General features: G+C 43.6%; 1 long non-coding RNA gene across 2 annotated transcripts; it reads left to right on the top strand.

Annotated features, from left to right (window-relative positions):
* The first annotated feature begins 1,098 nt into the window (after nt 1-1,098).
* On the top strand, nt 1,099-6,401 carry LOC109768088 (uncharacterized). 2 transcript variants are annotated; one of them, XR_005770372.3, is made up of 6 exons: nt 1,099-1,744; nt 1,844-1,897; nt 2,229-2,349; nt 4,092-4,964; nt 5,433-5,539; nt 5,860-6,401. It is a non-coding gene; the product is annotated as an uncharacterized lncRNA (long non-coding RNA). The 2 variants fall into 2 exon arrangements; XR_005770373.3 differs by having other exon boundaries at nt 1,844-1,900.
* Nucleotides 6,402-7,075: the final 674 nt, after the last annotated feature.

The raw sequence follows: 7,075 nt of genomic DNA, 5'->3' as shown, positions 1-7,075 counted from the left end.
TAGGTCCTTCACAAAAAAACCTCATTTCGGGCACTCGAAAAATGGAAAATGAATTTTCCGTGCAAAGACAATGAAAACTCCCTTAGGCAACATTGTTGGAATTCCAAGATGCACCCTTGTGCACAATATGAGATCATTTAAACAAACTATGCCATGAATGTGGCCATAAGATTGATCATTTGGCTTGAAAGCCATGAATCTTCATGCATGAAAGCTCATTTCTGAGAACACTTTTTTAAAATAATTGGCTTATTACAAGTTTATTATTTTTCCTGGAAACTTGGTCACATATGATGACACAATGCGAAGGTTTTCCAATTTTTTGATTTTTTTTGAATTTTTTATGCCCGTTTCAAAATGCAGTCAAAACGGCGGGCTTGACCGTTCCTAGCTAGTTGTTGAATCTTGAAAACCTTTTGATGTTTATATGATTAAATAGATAGTTATATACCTAGAAATGATTTTTGGAAAAAATAAAGAGCAAACTATGAGGCAGCTACAGTTCAAATTTGACCAGCTTCCTGCTGAATCGGCGGAAATTTGTCTTTTTCACCACCTGTGGATCAAATCTTTTTACACCCAACCATTTGGTCAATTGTGAATTAAATATGGCCTAGTATTTTAGAAAAATGATTTGGTCCAATTTTGCAACAATTATTTGGTAGGTACTTCACAAAAAAACCTCATTTGGGGCACTCGAAAAATGGAAAATGATTTTTTCGTCCAAAGAAAATTAAAATTTTCTTAGGCAACATTGTTTGCCAATCTAAGATGTAAACTTGTGAAAGGTATGATATCATTTGAACAAATATTTGGTAGGTCTTTTACAAAAAAACTCATTTTAAGCACTGAAAAGTGAAAAGTGGTTTTTTCTGAAAAACTTATCTTTGATTTCGACCAAATTAGATGGTCATAAGGTCTTCGAATTGTTTGCTGCGTTCTGATTGGTCCATGGGCATATCACGTGGATCATGGATTATACACCGTCGGATGCTCGAGGATCCAATGGCAGTCATCAACCCTTCCACACCAACCCTAGCTCTGTTCTCGTGGTCATTTTGCATCCACCCCTGCCTCCTTTTTTCCCAATCCATCCATCCATCCATCCATTCCAGATCGAGAGAGAGCTCGTCTCCTTCCTTCCTCCAGCTCCCTCCAGATCGAGAAAGAGATCGCCGCCGCCACCTCCCTCCAGCGGAGCTCGCCGCCGTCCATGGCCTCCCCCACGCCCTCCTGCTCCGCCCGCTCCTCCTCCCTCCACGCCTCCCGCGCGCCGTTGCCGATTTCCCAAACCAGACCGCCTCCCCGGTTCATTCCTTCCTCCCCTCCCACCCACCCGCCTCGGCGCCGCGACCCAACTCACCGACGACCTTACGCATCGTCGCGGGCCTCCGCTCCCTCCCCTCCCACACGCCCGCCGCCCCACCCTCTCCACCTCCCCTTCTCCCCCTACCCCCAGTAGCACCCAGGCCCAACAACACATGCGGCGGCCAGATCCAAGATCCAGCACGCCGGCCTGTGCCTCACCGGAGGCGCACACGCAGAGTGAGGTGGGCTGCCCGCGTGCACACGCCATGGACCTCCGTCACGGGCCGCCAACGCGTCTCGTCTGCCCAGCCGCGTCACCAGACGGTTGCCTGCCTGCTCCCTGCCGACGCCATCCCGTGCTCGGGACGCCGCGCCTACCACGCCCCGATGTCCCTCCTCCCTCTCCCCTGCGTCGGCCCCGTCGTCCGTCCCCGAGGTACCCCGCCCGACCACCCCCAGTCAGTTCTCTTCTCCGTGGCTGGTTCAGCGTGACGCGTTCCTGACATTTTTTCTCTCCGTCTCTGTGGTTGGGCAGATGGAGAGGGTGCTCAAGGATGATGCCATCCAGGAGAAGGGCGAACGCGCCAGGGTGGTAACCAGCCCCCTCCCATCTGATATGCTTGTTTTCCTTCTTGGTCTGACTGGGTCGGTTCGTTCGTCCGTTTGTTGGATGGCGCTGCTGCAACTGTGTGCAATTAGTATATAGTGACCTCACTTAGACTGCAAAATCCATATCTTTGCCTGATATTTGTATAGGTGGTATGACTATAACTGAACCATATGTTCTGTTTTATCATATATAACTGAATCATGAGTTTGTTTCATATTTTAAACCTACATGAAAGGAAGTGTGCTTGTTGACGATGGTTATTGTTGCCGAATCCATATCCTGGTTCAGACTTATATTTTGCTATTCTTAGGTGGCGGGCTTATACGGCATTGCGAGCAGGAAGGCCATGAGGGGTTTGCTGCTCTTCTCCTAGGGCGACCAAGAGGTCCTGCCCCGAGCTCAAGCACGTCCACGCCGACCCACCACGACAAGTAGCATCTCCATCTCCCTCTCATCTTCCTCTGCTCGCTATTGCTGCTCCGAATTATACATGTTTGCAAAGAGATGTCCCTATTTTCCTCAGTACTATGCACTGCTATATTTATGTGGTTGTCTTTGTGTGCATCTTATTTTGAAACCAAGTGAGACACCTCCATCCCCTACATCTTGACGATCCCTCATGCGTTGCTCTCACTACCTCCTGCCCCTAGATTTCCAATTGCCTTTGTTGCCTGCTCACTTAATTAATTAAGTGATCAGCATCATTTCTATGTAGATATGCAACTCTTGAGTATATTGTCCTTATATGCCCCTTTCATACCATTCCCACTCAAATCAAAGCTTGTGTATGCACTTGATATTTGCAATGAGACTTGAGAGAACTTCTGTATGCACTGAAGTTTTCTCTAATATAGATTTTTCAAATAATATTGAGTGGACATATAGAAGAAAGCTTGTGTATGCACTGATGTCTCAAAACATGTCACCACTTGTAGATGTCTACGTGCTGCCACCTCCACTTTTATCCCAGCTATTTGCGCTCACAGCTGTGGCATGTTATATCGGCCAATGCTAATATGAACACAAGTTTTTGTATATACCCTTTTTGCATCCGAGTTTTGTAGCGACATCACAGAACCTTGTGTTCAAGATCTGAGACAGTTTAGGTACATGATTCTTGTTATATGACTGGTTTCACATATGCAAATTCTGCCTGTTCACATTTTCTGAGATGGCTGAAACGCACGCCAGGTCCTGCCTGTGCCTGGGGGCTTTGAATTTCGTGTTTGGTACTGAATACTGATACTGGGACGTGGGCGGTTGTGTTTTAGGATTTGTAGATCTGTTTCTTCCCTAGCGTTGTTGTATGCTGGAAAACATTGTCAGGGCTTGCAGGTTTTTTATTGTCGTACACTGTTGGTCAGCTCTGTACTTGTTATAAGACTTCTTAGAGATTTCAATATGTGTTGCACATGTATCTATAGATGTATTTAAGAGTGTAGATTTACTCATTTTGCTTCGTATGTAGTACGCATTGGAATCTCTAAAAAGACTTATATTTAGGAGTAATATATAATACATACGTGTTTATCTAAAAGCAGGAATGGCTCAGAATCTGATCGGCTATTTGTCAAGGAGTACTGTTGCATATCAACAAGAAGTACATAGGGCTAGTGCTTAGCTCTGTATTGTGGTCGTTGCTTCGTTGAATTGCTTGGTGTTGCTGTAGCCATAGTAGCCAGTGCTACTGTTTCCACAATCGATGCTTACTGAAAGATCATGACTAGTACTGTGACATATGCTCGGTGACTAAAAATATGTTGATTTATAAGATTTTTTCAGTAAAGCGGAACTTCTTAAATATTGCATGCTGAAGTAAACTGAAATGTGCAGCGCAGTACATTACCAGAAGCAGACTGGCCATGGACTCAATCATTCTTTGTGATTACAGTTTGACTGTATCTCCAATGCACTCAATCATTCTTTGCGATTACAGTTTGACTGTATCTCCAGCATTGACAAATACCATTGCTTGTTCAAATTTATACTGGAGTTGCTTGTTCAAATTTATACTGGAGTTGCTTGTTCAACATTGATAAAATTTCATTTGCTTGTTTAAGGACTCCACTAAACTGGATTGTAAAATATTCATTTTGCTGCTAGTGTCCATTTAGCAGTTTTTTTTACTATGTTCCTACCAAGATGATTCAGCCATTTGTTTGTTTTCCTGCAGCGAAGTGCGGCTGGACGACCGAGGCTGCTATTCTGCCTTGATCTGCACACAAAGAGTTCCTAGACCTGACTTGAAGCAAGGATACCTGCGGCTGCAAGCCAACAATATCTGAAGACGGGTGCTGCTTGTCTATGTTCTCAGCATAACTATAGGCTGCCATGTCTTTTCCACTTTCCTTTTCGCTTTCTGTAATGCTAACTTGACGGTCAGCCTATAGTTATGCGAAGAACATCGACAAGCAGCACCTGTCTTCAGTCATACACTGCCATGTCTTGTTCCATTAATCACCTAGTCCTCCTGTTAGTGACATTCATCTAGTATTTTATTTTGCAAAGCATGCAATGGTTTGGAGTACTTGATCATGGCCTGATGGAACCTACATGTCGTGGTTTACACATTTACACATTCATGGTTTCCTCTGCTGTTTGTAATTGTTCTGGTTAACTATGCTAGTAGATATCGCGTGGGATCTGTAGCTAGTGTCTGTTGTGCATGTCCTCTTTGACGAGTTCATTCATCGGAAAATATTTCTTGATAAGTTGCTTTCTGTCCAAATGCATACTATTATTTCTGATGCTTTCTATACTTTAGCTGGTGTCTGTTGTGACATCTTTCTATACTTTAGAACTACCACTTATCATGTTGCTTATTTCTGATGCTTTCTAAGTTGGTATTATATTTCAGCAGTACTTGATTCCCTTTTCAAATTGCTGTTGCCATGTGGTTGTCCTTCCCGTTAGTTCATGTGAAATTTGGATTTTAAGATTATGGCTTAATATGTTGTCTCATGCTGTTGATTTCACTTGTGCAGAATCTATTGACTAATCTTGACAAGTTTTGCTCTGCTGATCGCCCATGCTGCTGCTCTTTGTGGTAAGAGTCCTTGAGTGCTGAAGTGCATGTCTCGACTTGACTGTGCTTACGATTATGGGTTTACTCAAGTTATACCAAGGGCAGTAAACCATACAGTGTTCCTTTGTTTGTACTTGCTAGTATTAAATTTATGCTCCATGAAAAGTGCTGGTATTAGATATACCAAGTACCAACCAGACAAGGCTAAAGTATAGCTGATCAGGCTTGCACTGCCCTGAGTGGTGCAAACCTATAGTGGTTCTTTTATAGTTCCTTAATCTACTGACCGATTTCTAGTAAAGCTAATATACACATTTGTTGGCTCTGTTAATGGCTATTTTATCAGAATGGTGGGTGTGTACTTTTGTAATTTGGTGGTTGTTCTAACATTTGTTATCAACTCATGTCATATACTAATGTCGTCACTTTAATTCCTGGGTTTCACATTAGAAGATAATCTAGGTTTTGCTGTATCACCATATTTACCAGGTCCACGACGGCGTCTGGTCCGTCGAGTCCTTCTGCAGCCGCTGCCGCTGCTCCTTCCACAGCTTGGGTGGGACTCGTCGGATCGCCCTCCTCATTTCCCATTTCAGGTAGTACATCCTTCTTGCTCGAATCTACTATTTGATCTGCTTGCACATCTCTCGCTCCGGCGTAGAATTGATGGGTTCTTCCTGGATTCTTGTGTAATGAGCTCTTCTTTTTTTAGTACTTCTGTAATGGTATTCAGAAATAAAATTCATATGTTTCTATATATGTTCTTTTAGATAAGTATGTCAATACATAACTAGTAATGTAAATGGTGTGACGCAGTTCTAAATATAAGTGCAAATAGCTTGTGAATGTCAATCTCATGTATCAGGGTCCTGTTCTTGTAAACCTTATGTAAAGCTAAAATTATTGCTGTGTGCAGGGCTGCTAGTGATGTAGCAAACCAAGCAGTAGCAGGCACACCAAGAAGCAGCAGGGGGAGAGTGTCTCTCGAACGTCGCCGCTGCCACTCATTGCTACTGTCACTGATTAATGATGGATGATCGCTGTTAGTTTAGCTCGGCCGCTGTTAGTTTAGCTCCTTGGTAGTCCCTCCCTCTCTTGCAAGCGTGTAGAAATAGAAATGGTAGCTGTAGTCCCATGTAGCTGTAGTTCCTGTACTCGGTGTGCCCGTTGTTGCTTCATTTCTATGTTAATTCAGTCTCTGTTGAATGTATCTACTGTCTACTGTTGTGGCTGTTGAAAGAATACTTTGTGTTGAAAGAAATGAAATGGTTTGGATACATACGTACATGCTGAGATGTAAGCTGGAATAGCCATCTGCCCTTGTGATGTCAAGCTTCTAAATGCATGTTGTGGAGGCCCAAAATAGACCGGATTGTAAAAGGGCCGAGGCCCAAAAAAGAAATGAATTATAGAAGGCTACGTCCTAGAAAATAAAATGGGCCAGGCCCATGAACCCAACAAAAAATTGATGAAAAAAACACAAATAGGCTGAATTAATGGGCTCGGCCCATGTAAAACACCGAATCGGACCGGGCTGAATCTTGTCAGTGACCTTTTCAATTGGTCGCAATTTTGCCACGTCAGATTGCCACGTCGGATCCGACGTGGCCTGGGCAGACAATCAGTGACCAAAACAAAAGGTCATGGGTTCAACGACCTTCTATTTTGGTCGTAAACGTCTATGACCTTCTCACAGAGAAGGTCGCTAATTTCAGTTTATGACTGCCAGCTTTTGACCTTCTGTTTTTGGTCACAAAAAGGTCGCAAATGAAAAACTATGACCTTTCAGCGACCAATAGTGAGGGTCACAAGTTGACATATTTCTTGTAGTACTTCTTGAAGATCCTCAACTACGAGAGGCCAAATAAGCATATGAAGAAATCAAGCACCTCCCCCATCAGGTGTCTCCTCGACCTACGCCCTAGTGCCCTCTTTCAGTCACAGCCTCCATATATACCTCCTAAACTCCAAACTATTAAAGCAAATCCACACCACACCACCAGCCACTAGGCTAGCTAGTAGCACGCATAAACAAGGAAAACATTGGCTACTCTTTCTATCGTTGGGCATGGAAACCAAAACGAATACATAGCCGGGTTATATCTAGCTGAGAAGACAACCTACACCACACT

This window comes from Aegilops tauschii, chromosome 2 (assembly GCF_002575655.3).
Source record: "Aegilops tauschii subsp. strangulata cultivar AL8/78 chromosome 2, Aet v6.0, whole genome shotgun sequence".
Taxonomy (NCBI): Eukaryota; Viridiplantae; Streptophyta; class Magnoliopsida; order Poales; family Poaceae; genus Aegilops; species Aegilops tauschii.
The sequence above is the reverse complement of the archived record's forward strand: the minus strand, read 5'-3'. Positions and strand labels throughout refer to the sequence as shown.